The sequence below is a fragment of the Somniosus microcephalus genome, chromosome 8 (assembly GCF_052327205.1).
Source record: "Somniosus microcephalus isolate GS21.2 chromosome 8, FLI_Smic_1.0, whole genome shotgun sequence".
Lineage (NCBI taxonomy): Eukaryota > Metazoa > Chordata > Chondrichthyes > Squaliformes > Somniosidae > Somniosus > Somniosus microcephalus.
Window position 1 is genome coordinate 234,939,306 of NC_140994.1, and position 17,787 is coordinate 234,957,092.

A 17,787-nucleotide genomic window follows, 5' to 3' on the forward strand; every position below is an offset into this window, starting at 1 on the left:
AGAGACAATAACCCCAACCCAACTTGTGTTTAATTCCTACAGGCAGTATGACATTTTGGTGGCTAGCTCCTCAATTAACGACCTCTCCTAACAGTGACCAGCTGAACAGGAGTAAAGAAGTCGCTGCTGGGGGATTTCAAGTGCTATTTAAAGCTATGCTCAGCTTTCACTGTTGAATTGCTGCTGGAGGTTTGAAGAGGACTTTTGAGACACATCGGGAGACTTTCTGGGGCAGTTTGTGAAGACTTCACCAACACTCTATCAACATTTATTCCGGACATTCTCTGAGGACTTCACCTAAAGAGAGTGAGTGCTGAGCTACTCTACCTTACTGGGCACCTTACAGGAATCACCAGGAGAAAGGAAGTGCTTAATCATGGGCATCGTGCTTGGGGTCCCCCTTGGTCTGGAGGAGGAATTGGAGGAGGACATGAGGCCAAGCAGAGCAGCACCAGCTGCTGCAGTAGAGAGAGGGACAGGAGGGATAAGAGGACGAGGTGGATTCCGTCCCCCCTGTGGGTACAGGACATCCCTCCTCCTCTGGCCCTTGTAGTGTATGGGCCTTTAAGTCAGAACTACTTTTTACAGCTCCTGTATACTGTAGTACCGGCAGTGACCACACCGGTATATAAGCTATGCGCATGCCCCTGTACCCCAGTCTAGAGATTACCCTCCTCCAGTAAAGACCTGTTATTTGTTAATGTACAGCATCGGTGTGATTATTTATCCACTGAACCATGGATCTAGCAGTGGCAACGAGTGTCGATTCGAATCCACCTGCAACAAAAAAAATAAAAAAATAGTCGAGTCCAAGAACACGGGCATCGACCGCGAGCAACCGCCCAGCAGTCAGGCAGAGATCCAACTTCGCTGGGGAGGCTGTGGAGAGCCGGGCTTGGTTCCCCAGCCACAACGAGCAGTAAGAGACCGACGACAGGTCCAGAGCAGACCCTTCCCGAGCAGCGGCGGCTGGAGCCGACCGACGGCAGAGAGAGAGCCGAGCAGCGTCGACAGGGTAAGAAAGAGGGTGAAGAGAGCAGGGCACAGCCGGGGGTTGATCACCGAGCGGCGTCGAGGAAAAATACTGCAAACCGGAGAGAGAGAGGGTAAGAACCAGCGGGTTCTAGACTGAGTGGCGTCGACAAATATCAAGAGAAGAACGCGCAGAGCACAGCGAGGGATCACGGGCTGATCAGGGTCCGCGGGGCGAAGCAAGGGGAGACGCCATTGAGCCGCGGAGAAGCAGGGAGAGCGCGAGAGATGCCATTGAGCCGCGGAGAAGAAGGAAGAGCGCGGGAGACGCCATTTTGCGAAGCCGCAGCGGAGAAGACGGGCGAGCGCGGGAAGGAAGGAAAGCGCGGGAGACGCCATTTTTGCCAGCGGAGAAGAAGGGGAAGCGCGGAAGGCACCATTGGTGATAGTTAACGCACAACCAAGGATGCCGAAGAGTGGCAGTATCTCTACGTTCGACAATGAAGTCGAAGATTGGGCGACATATGTGGAACGTATTGAGGTGTACTGCAGGGCGAATGAAGTGCCAGATGCTAATAAAGCACTGGTTCTGTTAAATTCCATGGGTGCAAAAACTTATGGGTTACTGCGAAATCTAATAACCCCAGAGAAGCCGGTAAACAAGAATTTTGAAAGCATAGTAGAAATCCTACAGGACCACTTAAACCCCACACCGCTGCTGATAGCAGAACGATTTAAGTTCCACAAAAGGAACCAACACAAAGACGAAAGCAATGCTGAGTACCTAACGGAACTGCGCAAGCTATCGAAATACTGCCAGTTTGGAGCGGGACTAGCAGACACGTTAAGGGACAAGTTTGTGTGTGGGCTACAAAGTGAAGGAACCCAGAAACGGCTTCTATCAGAAAAGGACCTTACGCTGAACAAAGCTTTCAGTATGGCAGTATCACATGAAGCAGCCGCAAGGGGCGCTGCAGAGATACAACGGAGACCGCAAGAATATGGCACCAACGAAATGATCTATGGAACAGGGAAGTGCTATCGCTGCGGCAGAACAACACATGACCAGAAAGATTGTTGGTTCAAGGACCAAGTGTGCAGACAGTGTGGGAAAGCAGGACACATAGCAAGAGTCTGCAGGTCTGGGAAGAAAACCAACAGTAAGAAATCTCCACAGGAGAAGTACAAAAAGGTATACCAGGTGATGGACAGTGGTTCAGACGAACAGAAAAGTGACACAGACTCCGGAAGCAAGGAGCTGGGTTGTCTGAAACTACATAATGTAACCGAAATGGAGGATCACCAGACTATCTGGGTTACACTCAAGATAGACGGAGTCCAAGTGGAAATGGAATTGGACACAGGGTCAGCTCTAACAGTCATAAATCAAAGAGACTACAAGCGGCTATTTTCACACATACCCTTGAAAGCTACAGAGATTGTCTTGAAGACGTATACGGGGCAAAAAGTCTATCCCAAAGGGAAAATAAGGGTGAAAGTGACATATAAAGGTCAGGAAATACCTAAAATGGATATATATGTATTGCCAAATGGAGGACCACCACTGATAGGACGTGAATGGATCCGAAAGATACAATTAGATTGGCATTCAATACAGGCCAAAAAGGATGATGACGTCACACTTGGACGACTGTCAAAAATGCTAACTGATGCAAAAGAAGTGTTCCAGGAGGGAAGAAAATGGAGGAAAATGCAAGCCCAAAGTCTCTGAAGGCCAGACCAGTGCCTTATGCGATCAGACCAGCGGTTGAAGCAGAGCTGGAAGGGTTGGAACATTCAGGAGTCCAAAGTGGACTGGAGCGAGTGGGCTACACCCATCGTTCCTGTAATGAAGAGGTCGTTGAGTAATACGCCTGAGGAACCAAAGAAGGTCCGCATCTGTGGGGATTTTAAGGTGACAGTGAACCCAGTCCTTCACACAGTGCAATATCCGCTTCCACGAATTGAGGATATTTTCGCCTCGCTATCTGGAGGTAAACGCTTCACCAAAATTGATCTAGCCCAGGCGTACTTGCAAATGGAGGTAGAAGAAGCTTCGAAACATTAGCTTACGATCAACACCCATAAAGGTCTCTATCAATACAACCGGCTGGTGTTTGGAGTAGCCTCGACTCCGGCTATCTGGCAAAGGGCGATGGATCAGGTCCTGCAAGGGATTCCAGGGACCCAGTGTTATTTGGACGACATCTTGGTCACGGCAAAAATGACGGTGATCACCTCGCTAACTTGGAGAAGGTGCTTGCCAGATTAAAGGAATATGGGCTACGAGCTAATCGCCACAAGTGCGAGTTTTTCCAGAAACAGATCTCGTATTGCGGCCATGTCATCGATGAAGAGGGGTTACATAAGTCCCCTGACAAGATAGAGGCAGTAGTCTAGTCTCCAGCACCAGAAAATGTGTCACAGCCTCGGGCTGGTAAACTATTACCACAAGTTCTTACCAAATTTGTCTACGGTATTACACCCGCTGAACACTCTACTGCAAACAGGGGTACCATGGAAGTGGGATGATGAACGTAGGCGAGCTTTCCAGAAGTGTAAAGAATTGATCACATCAAAAGAGGTGTTGGCCCATTTCAACCCAGCACTACCAATTCGTTTGGCATGTGACGCATCACCCTACGGCATTGGAGCGGTGCTGTTGCACAAATTCCCAGATGGGTTGGAGAGGCCAGTAGCCTTTGCGTCTCGGTCACTAACCTCAGCCGAGCACAACTATGCCCAGATTGACAGGGAGGCCCTCAGCCTATTATGGGGAGTAAAAAAATTCAACCACTATCTGCATGGGCAGAAGTTCACCTTGCTGACTGACCACCAACCACTTGTCTCCATCTTTAATCCTAAGAAGGGCGTGCCAGTAATGACTGCACAGCGGTTACAAAGATGGTCCCTGTTTCTAGGGGTGAATCAATATGAAATAGAATATAAAGGCACGAAACAGCATGGGAACGCTGATGGGCTATCCCGCCTGCCACTGCCTACGGTGGAGGAAGCACCAGCAGTGGACCCCATCGAGATATTTTATTCGTCGATAATTGAACGATTGCCAGTAACAAACGCGGATATAGAGAAGGAGACCCGCAATGATCCGACGTTGTCACGGGTATATTAATTGACGGTGAGGGGATGGCCAACACATGGCGACTCACTGTTGCCAGCATTCTCATCCAGAAGAGAACAGCTGTCAGTATGCCAGGGGACAGTGATGTGTGGATCCAGAGTGGTGATTCCACCCAAGTTAAGGGAGAGAGTGCTAAATAAGCTACATGAACATCATCTGGGGGGAGTGAAAATGAAAAGCCTTGCTAGGGCTTATGTGTGGTGGCCGGGAATCGATCAACAAATCGAAGACCTAACTAAGAGCTGCTTAGGATGCCAGAAGGTCCAAAATGCACCACCACATGCCCCTCTACACCCATGGGAGTGGCCCTCCTCTCCATGGCAATGGGTGCACATTGATTTCGCTGGTCCATTCATGGACTCAATGTTCTTAATAGCAGTGGATGCTCATTCAAAGTGGCCTGAGGTGATAAAGATATTTTTAACCACTACAGAGAAAATGATTGCAGTCCTACGGACCATATTTGCCAGAAACGGTTTGCCAGAGCAGATCTGCTCTGATAATGGACCACAGTTTGTGTCCGACGAGTTCCAAAAATTAATGAAAAGGAATGGCGTAAGGCATTACACATCCGCCCCATATCATCCAGCCACCAATGGATTGGCTGAGAGGTTCGTACAAACCTTTAAGAAGGCGATAAAGGCCATGTGCAATGAGGAAATTCCACTACAGCATAAGCTGGACAATTTCTTATTAGCCTACCGAAACATGACACATGCAGTTACCAACCAGACCCCAGCCATGATGTTCTTTAACCGAAGGTTGAGATCTCATCTGGACTTGCTCAGACCAAATGTGCGAAGAAATGTTGAGGACAAACAATTCCAGCACATCAACGAGAAGCCGACAAGGAGCTTCAATGTAGGGCAACCAGTCTTGGCCCGGGACTATCGAACAGAGAAGTGGCAACCCGGAACGATATGTACAAGGCAGGGGCCATTAATGTACACAGTGGATGTCAGGGAGAACATTGTGAGATGCCACGTCGATCAGATCTTAGCATCACAGGAATGCGTCAACCCCATGTCTCGAGTACCTGGAGATGAACCCGACATGCCGGTAGCATTTACTTCAGACCCAGTAGCAGTGGAACCCGATGAACTACCCGATGAAAAGGGGTCAGATTCGCCTCTGCACCAAGAACAAGAACCTCTGGAAAGGCGCTATCCCGAAAGGGTCAGGAAGCCGTCCCAAAGACTGAATCTATAAATGGACTTTTGTTATTGAATGTACATGTAAAAATGTAATTGTTATTTGAATATTAAGGGGGTATTATTAATCTAAAAATGGAGGAATTGTAGTGTATGTGCCTTTAAGTCAGAACTACTTTTTACAGCTCCTGTATACTGTAGTACCGGCAGTGACCACACCGGTATATAAGCTGTGCACATGCCTCTGTACCCCAGTCTAGAGATTACCCTCCTCCAGTAAAGACCTGTTATTTGTTAATGTACAGCATCCGTGTGATTATTTATCCACTGAACCACGGATCTAACAGACCTCCTCCACCAGGGCTTCCTGTGCCACGTCTGAGAACCTGTGGGCCCTCTCCCTTGGTCCCTGAACCATCTTCAGATGTTCCGTTGTGTGTCAGCCAGTGTACTGCATGGAGGCTACATATACAGCTCCACGAAAATTGCTTCTAAACAACGCTTGAGTGGAGTTAGCAGCGACGCCCTACCAGAGCGGACCTGCGTGAGGTACAAGCAGCGTGGAAACTTTAAAAGGAGGAGCGAGGCGAGGCCCGACCACAGCGGCTGACCTGGGAGTGGAGTGAGCAGCGACGCCTGACCAGAGCAGACCTGCGTGCGGTACAAGCAGCGCGGCAACTTTAAAAGGAGGGGCGAGGTGAGGCCCGACCACAGCGGCTGACCTGGGAGTGGAGTGAGCAGCGACGCCCGACCAGAGCAGACCTGGGTGAGGTACAAGCAGCGCGGCAACTTTAAAAGGAGGAGCGAGGCGAGGCCCGACCACAGCGGCTGACCTGGGAGTGGAGTGAGCAGCGACGCCCGACCAGAGCGGACCTGCGTGAGGTACAAGCAGCACGGCAACTTTAAATGGAGGAGCGAGGCGAGGCCCGACCACAGCGGCTGACCTGGGAGTGGAGTGAGCAACGACGCCCGACCAGAGCGGACCTGCGTGAGGTACAAGCAGCGCGGCAACTTTAAAAGGAGGGGCGAGGCGAGGCCCGACCACAGCGGCTGACCTGGGAGTGGAGTGAGCAGCGATGCCCGACCAGAGCGGACCTGCGTGAGGTACAAGCAGCGCGGCAACTTTAAAAGGAGGGGCGAGGCGAGGCCCGACCACAGCAGCTGACCTGGGAGTGGAGTGAGCAGCGACGCCCGACCAGAGCGGACCTGCGTGAGGTACAAGCAGCACGGCAACTTTAAAAGGAGGGGCGAGGCGAGGCCCGACCACAGCGGCTGACCTGGGAGTGGAGTGAGCTGCGACGCCCGACCAGAGCGGACCTGCATGAGGTACCAGCAGCGCGGCAACTTTAAAAGGAGGGGCAAGGCGAGGCCCGACCACAGCGGCTGACCTGGGATTGGAGTGAGCAGCGACACCCGACCAGATCGGACCTGCGTGAGGTACAAGCAGCGCGGCAACTTTAAAAGGAGGGGCGAGGCGAGGCCCGACCACAGCGGCTGACCTGGGAGTGGAGTGAGCAGCGACGCCCGACCAGAGCGGACCTGCGTGAGGTACCAGCAACGCGGCAACTTTAAAAGGAGGGGCGAGGCGAGGCCCGACCACAGCGGCTGACCTGGGAGTGGAGTGAGCAGCGACGCCCGACCAGATCGGACCTGCGTGAGGTACCAGCAACGCGGCAACTTTAAAAGGAGGGGCGAGGCGAGGCCCGACCACAGCGGCTGACCTGGGAGTGGAGTGAGCAGCGACGCCCGACCAGAGTGGACCTGCGTGAGGTACAACCAGCGCGGCCACTTTAAAAGGAGGAGCGAGGCGAGGCCCAACCACAGCGGCTGACCTGGGAGTGGAGTGAGCAGTGACGCCCGACCAGAGCGGACCTGCGTGAGGTACAAGCAGCGCGGCAACTTTAAAAGGAGGGGCGAGGCGAGGCCCGACCACAGCGGCTGACCTGGGAGTGGAGTGAGCAGCGACGCCCGACCAGAGCGGACCTGCGTGAGGTACAAGCAGCGCGGCAACTTTAAAAGGATGGGCGAGGCGAGGCCCGAACACAGCGGCTGACCTGGGAGTGGAGTGAGCAGCGACGCCCGACCAGAGCGGACCTGCGTGAGATACAAGCAGCGCGGCAACTTTAAAAGGAGGGGGCGAGGCGAGGCCCGACCACAGCGGCTGACCTGGGAGTGGAGTGAGCAGCGACGCCCGACCAGAGCGGACCTGCGTGAGGTACAAGCAGCGCGGCAAGTTTAAAAGGAGGAGCGAGGCGAGGCCCGACCACAGCGGCTGACCTGGGAGTGGAGTGAGCAGCGACGCCCGACCAGAGCGGACCTGCGTGAGGTACCAGCAGCGCGGCAAGTTTAAAAGGAGGGGCGAGGCGAGGCCCGACCAATTCAACAGCAGAGGAGAGAGGTAAAAAGCAATCAAAGTGTGACGTCACCAGGAAGCAGGTAAGTGATTGGTTGGTGAGTATTTCTCTTTTTTTAAACTTTAACTCTGGTTTATAGTTTCTAAGGTCTCTCTAGTGTAGCAGGGACTGTTGGTAAACCAGTTAACTGTAGTGTAATTAGTGGGATTGATTGATTTAATTTAAATTCAATTAATTAAAGGGTAAGTCATGGCAGGACAGCCGGGCCCCGTGATCTGCTCCTCCTGCGATATGTGTGAACTCAGGGACACCTCCTGTGTCCCTGACAACTACGTGTGCAGGAAGTGCATCCAGCTGCAGCTACTGACAGACCGCATTGCGGCGCTGGAGCTGCGATTAGATACATACTGGAGCATTCACGATACTCAGGACATCGTGAATAGCACATTTATGGAGTTGGACACACCGCAGGTAGAGGTTGGACAGGAAGAAAGGGAACGGGTGACCAACAGGCAGAGTAGTAGGCGCAGGCAGGTAGTGCAGGGGTCCCCTGTGGCCATCCCCCTCTCCAACAGATACACCACTTTGAGTACTGTTGGGGGGGATGGCTTATCAGAGGAAGGCAGCAGCAGCCAACTTCCTGGCACCAGGGGTGGCTCTGCTGCACAGAATGGGAGGAAAAAGAGGGGTAGAGCTATAGTAAAAGGGGATTCAATTGTAAGGGGCATAGATAGGCATTTCTGCGGCCACAAACGAGACTCCAGGATGGTGTGTTGCCTCCCTGGTGCAAGGGTCAAGGATGTCTCCGAGCGGCTGCAGAACATCTTGGAAGGGGAGGGTGAACAGCCAGTTGTCGTTGTGCATATAGGCACCAACGATATAGGTACAAAGCGGGATGAGGTCCTAAAAGCAGAATATAGGGAGTCAGGAGATAAATTAAAAAACAGGACCTCAAAGGTAGTAATCTCAGGATTGCTACCAGTGCCACGTGCTAGTCAGAGTAGAAAAAGAAGTATACTTCAGATGAATACGTGGCTAGAGGAATGGTGCCAGGGGGAGGGATTCAAGTTCCTGGGACATTGGAACCGGTTCTGGGGGAGGTGGGACCAGTTCAAACTGGACGGTTTGCACCTGGGCAGGGCTGGAACCGTTGTCCTAGGGGGAGTGTTTGCTAGTGATGTGGGGGAGGGTTTAAACTAAAATGGCAGGGGGTTGGGAACCTGAGCAGGGGGACAGAGGAAAGGGAAACAAGGATAAAAGCAAAAGATAGGAAGGAGAAAAACAAAAGTGGCAGTCAGAGAAATCAACGGTTTAAATCAAACATGGCCACAGTAAATAATAATTCTAATAGGTCTAAGAGTGTTAAAAAAACAAGCCTGAAGGCTTTGTGTCTTAATGCGAGGAGCATTTGTAATAAGGTGGATGAATTGGCTGCGCAAATAGAAGGAAACAAATACGATTTGGTTGGGATTACGGAAACGTGGCTCAAGGAAGGCCAGGACTGGGAACTCAACATCCAGGGGTATTCGATATTCAGGAAAGATAGGCAAAAAGGAAAGGGAGGTGGGGTAGCATTACTGGTTAAAGAAGGGATTAACACAATTGTAATGAAGGATATTAGCTCTGATGAGGTGGAATCTGTGTGGGTAGTATTGAGAAATACTAAGGGGAAAAAAACGCTAGTGGGTGTGGTTTATAGACCTCCAAACAGTAAGGCGGAGGTTGGGGATGGCATTAAAAGGGAAATTAAAGAAGCGTGCAATAAGGGCACAGCAGTCATCATGGGTGACTTTAATCTACATATAGATTGGGCCAACCAAATTAGTAACAATACTGTGGAGGAGGAATTCCTGGAGTGTTTACAGGATGGATTCCTGGACCAATATGTCAAGGAACCAACCAGAGATCAGGCCATCTTAGACTGGGTATTATGTAACGAGGAAGGATTAATTGTCAATCTTGTTGTACGAGGCCCCTTGGGTCAGAGCGATCATAATATGCTCGAATTCTTCATTAAGATGGAGAATGAAGTAGTTGACTTGGAGACGAGGGTCCTCAATTTAAATAAAGGAAACTACGATGGTCTGAGAAGCGAGTTGGGTAGGATTGATTGGGGAATGGCACTCAAAGGGTTGACGGTAGATAGGCAATGGCAAACATTCAAAGACCGAATGGATGAACTACAGAATTTGTTCATCCCAGTTTGGCATAAAAATAAAACAAAAAAGGTGACCCAACCATGGCTAACAAGGGAAATTAGGGATAGCATAAGGTCCAAGGAGAAGGCATATAAATTGGCCAGAAAAAGCAATAATCCTGAGGATTGGGAGCAGTTTAGGATTCAACAAAGGAGGACAAAGGGATTAATTAAGAAAGGGAAAATAGAATATTAGAGTAAGCTTGCAGGGAACATAAAAACTGATTGTAAAAGCTTTTATAGATATGTGAAGAGAAAAAGATTGGTGAAGTCAAGCGTAGGCCCCTTGCAGTCAGAATCGGGGGAATTTATAATGGGGAACAAAGAAATGGCAGACCAACTAAATACATATTTTGGTTCTGTCTTCACAAAGGAGGACACAAATAACCTCCCAGAGATGCCGGGGAACATGGGGTCTGATGAAAGGGTGGAACTGAAAGAAATAAGTATTTGTAGGGAAATGTTGTTAGGAAAATTGATGGGACTGAAGGCCGATAAATCCCCTGGGCCTGATAATCTACATACCAGAGTACTTAAGGAAGTGCCCCTAGAAATAGTAGATGCATTGCTGGTCATCTTCCAGAACTCGATAGACTCTGGAACGGTACCCATGGATTGGCGGGTAGCTAATGTTACCCCACTATTCAAAAAAGGTGGTAGAGAAAAGGCGGGGAATTATAGACCGGTAAGCTTGACATCGGTAGTGGGGAAAATGCTAGAGTCCATTATAAAAGATGTAATAGCAGAGCACTTGGAAAGCAGTGACTGGATCAGACAAAGTCAACATGGGTTTACAAAAGGTAAATCATGCTTGACTAATCTACTGGAATTTTTGAGGATGTAACTGGTAAAATAGATAAGGGAGAACCAGTGGATGTGGTGTATTTGGACTTTCAGAAGGCTTTCGATAAGGTCCCGCATAAGAGATTAGCGTGCAAAATTAAGGCACATGGGATTGGGGGCAAGGTATTGACTTGGATAGAGAACTGGTTGGCGGACAGAAAGCAAAGAGTTGGAATAAACGGGTCGTTTTCCGAGTGGCAGGCAGTGACTAGTGGGGTACCGCAAGGATCGATCCTAGGACCCCAGCTGTTCACAATATATATTAATGATCTGGACGAGGGAATTGGATGTAATATCTCCAAATTTGCAAATGACACAAAGCTGGGTGGGATGGTATGCTGTGAGGAGGATGTCGTGTAACTCCAGTACGATTTGGACAGGTTGGGTGATTGGGCAGAAACATGGCAAATGCACTATAATGTGGATAAATGTGAGGTTATCCACTTTGGCGGCAAAAACAGGAAGGCAGATTATTATTTGAATGGCAATAGATTGGGAGAAGGGGAAGTGCAAAGAGACCTGGTTGTTCTTGTGCACCAGTCGCTGAAGGCAAGCATGCAGGTGCAGCAGGCGGTTAAGAAGGCTAATGGTATGTTGGCCTTCGTAGCAAGAGGGTTCGAGTACAAGAACAAGGATGTCTTGCTGCAGTTGTACAGGGCCTTGGTGAGACCGCACCTTGAGTATTGTGTGCAGTTTTGGTCGCCTTACCTGAGGAAGGACGTTCTTGCCATGGAAGGAGTGCAGCGAAGATTCACCAGGCTGATACCTGGGATGGCAGGAATGACGTAGGAGGAAAGATTGTGTCGATTGGGCTTATACTCACTGGAGTTTAGAAGATTGAGAGGGGATCTCATCGAAACCTATAAAATTCTGTCAGGCCTGGACAGACTAGATGCAGGAAGGATGTTTCTGATGGCTGGGGAGTCCAGAACCAGGGGTCATAGTCTAAGGATAAGGGGTAAGCCATTTAGGACTGAAATGAGGAGGAGTTTCTTCACCCAGAGAGTGGTGAACCTGTGGAATTCTCTGCCACAGAGGGCGGTGGAGGCCAGTTCATTAAGTATATTCAAGAAAGAGTTGGATATATTTCTTAAGGCTAAAGGGATCAAGGGATATGGGGAGAAGGCAGGGACAGGGTACTGAATTTGGACGATCAGCCATGATCTCATTGAATGGCGGAGCAGGCTTGAAGGGCCGAATGGCTTACTCCTGCTCCTATCTTGTATGTTTCTATGTTTCTATAACCTGCAGGTGCCTGTTTAGTGTGTCCAGGCACGTTTAAATCATGGTAATCATTAACTAGCCCCAAAATTGCAGCTAAAACCAGACTTTCAAACAGGCATGCCTTATTAGCACAGCACCAATTTAGCACCTATTTTCGTCCCTTCACCAAAATAACCCCCTATATGTATAATGAATCCTTGTTGTCATGGCAGAAGGATTTGTGTTTACTTCATAAATATTGTCAATCCTAAACTTTTTAGCTGAAATGAAACAATCTATCACTGCAATAGAATAGGTGACCGGGAGATTGAGCATGAATCTGCACTAGACTGCCTCCATTATATTTTCATGGAGTCTCTAACTCGCCATTTGTAGGTGCAGCTGTAGCACTGAACATTCAGGCTGGGAAATACATTCTTCAGGTGATACATTGGCACTAAAATACAATGCACATCTAGTCTAAAAGGGGTTTATGCTTATAATCAATTCTACATGATAACTGACAAGGGAACCGGACCAGTGGCTCCGTGAGTAAATGCTGAGTGGTACTAAGTCATACAGATCAGGAATGTCTTGGATTTAATCTCGGACTCAGGCTGAGGTAACTGCTTTCTGCCACAGTGGCAGAGGAACAATTGGGCTCAGCCTTAGAAAGGGGGGGACAATCAGCCAGGATCATGTGACTGATTGCTATCCAGTGACCCCTTATCTGAAAGCACATGTGTGTGAATATCATGTAAGTAGAGGATTAAGTTCGGCTGGTCATTCTTCATAACTGAGTCTAGCCTCATAAATCACCACCTTTATGGGAGAAGGGGAAAAAAAGAAAAGGAAAGATTGGAGGAAAGGGAATAAATGCTTGAAAGAAATTTCCAAAGGATAGACTTGAACAAAGGAATAGCAGCAAGTCCTCTCAAAATTTTACCCCCTTCATGTATGGAATTAATCCCCCAAAAATTGTTTTATTACCTGTTTAACTCTTGAAAACTCTCTATTTACTAGCATCACTGTTTTCATCTCCCAATTCTTAGCTATAGAGAACATAAGAACATTAGAAATAGGAGCAGGATAGGCCATTCGGCCCTTTGTGCCTGCTCCGCCATTCAATAAGATCATGGCTGATCTTCTACCTCAACTCCACCTTCCAGCACTATCCCCATATCCCTTGATTCCTTTAGTATCCAAACATCTACGATCTCTGTCTTGACTATACTCAACAACTGAGCATCCACAGCTCTCTGGGGTAGAGAATTCCAAAGATTCACAACCATTTCAGTGGAGAAATTTCTCCTCATCTCAGCCCTAAATGGCCGACCTCTTATTCTGTGACCCCTAGTTCTAGACTCCCAGCCAAGGGAAACATCTTCCCAGAATTTACCCTATCAAGCCCCTCGATAATTTTATATGTTTCAATGAGATCACCTCTCATTCTTCTAAGCACTAGGGAATATAGGCCTAGTCTACTCAATTTCTCCTTATGGGATAACCCCCTCATCCCAGGAATCAGTCTAGTAAACCTTTGTTGCACTCCCTCTAAGGCAAGTATACTCTTCCTTAGGTACGGAGACCAAAACTGTACACAGTACTCCAGGTGTGGTCTCACCAAGGCCCTATATAATTGTATGAAGATTGCTTTCTTAATTGCTTGCTGTACCTGCATATTAACTTTCTGTGATTCATGCACAAGGACACCCAGGTTCCTCTGAATACCAACATTTCCCATTCTCTCACTATTTAAAACATATTGGGGGGAAAATTGAGTTGGTTTGCGCCTCTCATTAATGCCCCCAGGGGGTGCTAATGGGGGGCAAATCCCCTAGCGCCCGGGCGCGGCACTGCTAACACCTCCCGTGAAATTCAGCGGGAGGTTAGCGGTGGCGGTAGCCAGTAGTGCCCCGCGCCCCTGCGCCGCCGGCGATGATGTCATCGTCGTGTGCAGCGACCCGCTTGCGCCCCAGCCGCAAACTTCCCTTGCGCCCCCTAACCTATGGCGGCATGATATGTGCGACAGGATCGGGGGCGGTTTGGCAGCGGCAGCGGCGCTACTTAAAGGGCAGGTGTTGGGCGGCCATTTTTAATTTGGCTGACTGCCAGCACCTGTCCCCTTTCGCTTTTGTATGCGGGGTGCCGGCCGCGATCGTTCAGCCCGGTACTCCTCGAGTGGCGAGCTGTTTTCACGGTACTCCGCTCCCTGGTGGTCTGGCAGGGCCCAGCTGCGCGCAGCGCTAGGCCCCTCTCCTTTAATCAGGGGCCTGCAATGACGCAGCGCTACTGCACGTAGCGCCATGAAATTCAGCAGTAGCACCCCAAGCAGGAGGTGGAGCGCTTTCCAGTAGCTTGGGGCGCTACTACTGAATTTATGGCGGGGGGGGTGCACTAACTTTTTCGGGGCGTCCCAGCGACGCTAGTGCCCCAAAATGGGCGCCACCCAATTTTCCCCCCATTCTGATTTTCTATTTTATCTACCAAAGTGGATAACTTCACACTTCTCCACATTATATTCCAACTGCCATGTCAGAAGAGTGACTATTAATACTATTAGGAGTAATAAAGGTGCTGTGTACTTGTGCTAAGTATAAAACTGACCTCTCGTTAAACTATGCAGTTTTATATGTAAGAGAAGCTGACATGTAAACACAAAAGGCACCATTATCCATCATATATCTACAGTACCAGAGTTTAGCGCTGTTTCAAGAGCAAAGAGTACAGACTATTTATACACTGTTTATAGTCCAGTGGATGTCAGAGCAATTAATAGAAAGGAAAAGAATGATCCTTATCATTACAAAACAAGTCTCCAACGAACCTAAAATTGTGTACTTGAATAGGCCCCAGCAATGTTCAGTTCTGGGCACTGCACCTCAGGAAGAATATAGTGGCCCGAGAAAGTGTACAGCTCAGATTTACCAAAATTATACTGAGGCAAAAAGGGTTAAATTATGAGGACAATTTGCATAAACTTGGGTTGTATTCCCTTGAGGTGTTTAAAATGATAAAGGATTTGATAAGAGTAGATACAGAGAAGCCATTTCCTCTGGTGGGGATTCCAGAACAAGGGAGGCACAATCTTAAAAATTGAGCTCGGCCATTCAGGAATGAAATAAGGAAGCACTTTTTCACACAAAGAGTAGTAGAAATCTGGAATTCTCTCCCCCAAATGTTTGTGGATGCTGGGACAATTGGAGCTTTCAAGACTGAGATCGACAGATTTTTATTAGGTAAGGATGCCAAGGGATATGTATCAAAGGTAGATAAATGGAGTGGAGGGGCAGATCAGCCATGATCTATTTTACTGGTGGAACTGGCTCGAAGGGATGAATGGCCTACACCTGTTCTTATGTTCCTACACATTTAGGAATCACAGCTTAACAGAGAGGGCTCACTGACCTCAAACTGACACCAGAGATTTCAGGCATCAGCTTCAAGATGCAATTTCATGGCCATCATCAATCCGAATAGAAATTCAAGTAGAAGCTTTTTGTCCCCTGCCACTGTGGAGGATAATGTCAACACAATCAACAGAATCATAGAATATTAAAGGATAACAAACAAAAGGAGGAGTTGAGATGGAGATTAAGGGGGATTAAGAGGATTATCACAAACATCAAAGGAGATTCCAGTAATTGATTTGTAACGGCTATAAAACTTACCTAGCCAGGTATGAAGGGACTGTTAACAACTAGGACACAGCCACAGAGATAGCTGATGAGGTCAAATAAAAAGTACTTGGCTTCAACAAAAAAATGCACAAATTGGCACAAAACTGTCAATCTTACTCAGAGAGACAGGATGGCTGATCTTAGAAATGGATGAGGCTATTCTGACTTTGGGATGAAAATATATTTTGACAGAGTACAGGAAGCCTCATACTGCATCCAGGAGGTTTTAATAGTGGTACTGGGGATCCAAAGTGGAACAAAGGCGTTCTATCTCCCAGCACTGATGCCCTCTAATCCAAAGAAACACAAAAAAATAATCAAAACAAAAACAAAGTTCAAAAAATAGCCCAGCAAGGACCGAAAGAAAGTGAGAGGGAAAAAAATGCATTCAATGGAATGGAAAACACTAGTTGATTATGATTTGTGGTACTGGGATTATTGGCACAGAAAGCATCATTGTAGAAGTACAGTGTGAGGTGGAAATGCTCACAGAACTTTTAATTGTATAGTTGCTTAGGATCAAACGCAAATGACTTTTCAACCTATCACTTTTTGTGATGAAAGTTCAAATCAGAAGCTGAAGAAGATTTTCCCTTTTGTGGTGAGGCAGGTATCTCGCAATTTACTGCAATCAGTGCGACATAATTTTAATGAGAAACGATCTTGCTGCATTTCCATTAATTGGACCTTGTCTTCCCCGTCAATCAGAAGCTGCAGTTATCAGCCCCTGCAGAGAGTTTATACCCTTCACGACTCATGCAACCTGAGAGCAATAGTGCTCACTGCACTTTGTTACTCTGCAAGCTTGAGCTTGGTTCAGGTGCTGAATTAACTACAGGAAACTCTCATTTAAACGGCACCTAAATATCTGGAATTCTCTATTAACTGGCAAAATTCATACTCCGAAAACAACACCTAATAACCGGCAATGTTGACGAGTCCGAGTCCGAGTCTCCCGCGGTGGCCGAGTTAGTCAGTGGGGATAGTTCTCCAAACTGCCACTACTCAGTTTCTTGGCACTGTCGGAAGTCGGAACACCTCAATACCCCTGTAACAGGAGTCTGACTCTCCCGCGCTGTCGGTAGTCTCTTCTGATCCACCATTTTACAGGGGTACTGTGTGTCTCCCACGCTGCTGGTAGTCATTGCATTGCATTACCCACAACTGGCTTAATACTGTACTTAATCAAGCATCTTCCATCATCCATTTAACACAACATTCTGTAGGTGAGTACCCAATTACTGTATGCTGCACATTTCTTTATTTTTTCATTTTTCTTTGTTAAAAATAGCCTCAGTAGATAACCCTCTCCATCATCCGGAATTTTTGATCAACCGGCAACACACCGGTCCCGTCGGTGCCGGATATCAAAGCGTTTCCTGTAACTAGATTTATGGACAAAAATTACCCATGCAAAATAATGACACTCTGCTCTTGACAGCAGTGAAGCAGGATGCAGTTTTCAAAGTTCAACTTCTCTTCTTGCCTACACCAACTCAAATAAACCAACCAGATACATTCATCCCTGTCCCCACAACCATCTAAAAATAAGTGCTTATGGAACAGTGCCTCAGCATGAGTCAAAAATCCACCAACAGTCAATGACACACTCTTGCACCAGCTTTAAGTTCTACTTGCTCAAGACCACCATGATGTTCATGTTCACTTGCTTCAGTCTTGTCTTTGTCTCTCTTCTCTATAGCCTCCTATTTGCAGTGGAAGTTTATGAAGTTCGCAGTGTATTCCAAGCAACCATAAAATAAGGCATGAAGAAGTTACATCCCATTGTCAGGCTGAACAATCCATGGAAGAGACCTACTCACTCTTCCAAAATCCTCCTGTAGTAATTAATATATTAATGCCGCTTGGAAGTTAAAGACAAAAAATATCTCCTAGAAGTCATACGTGGTAGTCATCTTAGACTTACCCCAGCCTCAGCTTTCAATTTATACAGAGCACAATGTATTCATTTTTATCTATACAACAAGTTCGTTTATATATGTACTAGCTGGGGGTGCCTGGCAGTGCCGAGGCTTTTTTGAGGGCATGTTGTTGTTGGAAGAGAGAGAGAGAGCGAGTGGGGGGAAGAGAGAGAGCGAGTGGGGGGAAGAGAGAGAGCGAGTGGGGGAAGAGAGAGAGCGAGTGGGGGGAAGAGAGAGAGCGAGTGGGGGAAGAGAGAGAGCGAGTGGGGGGAAGAGAGAGAGCGAGTGGGGGGCAGAGAGAGAGCGGGTGGGGGGAAGAGAGA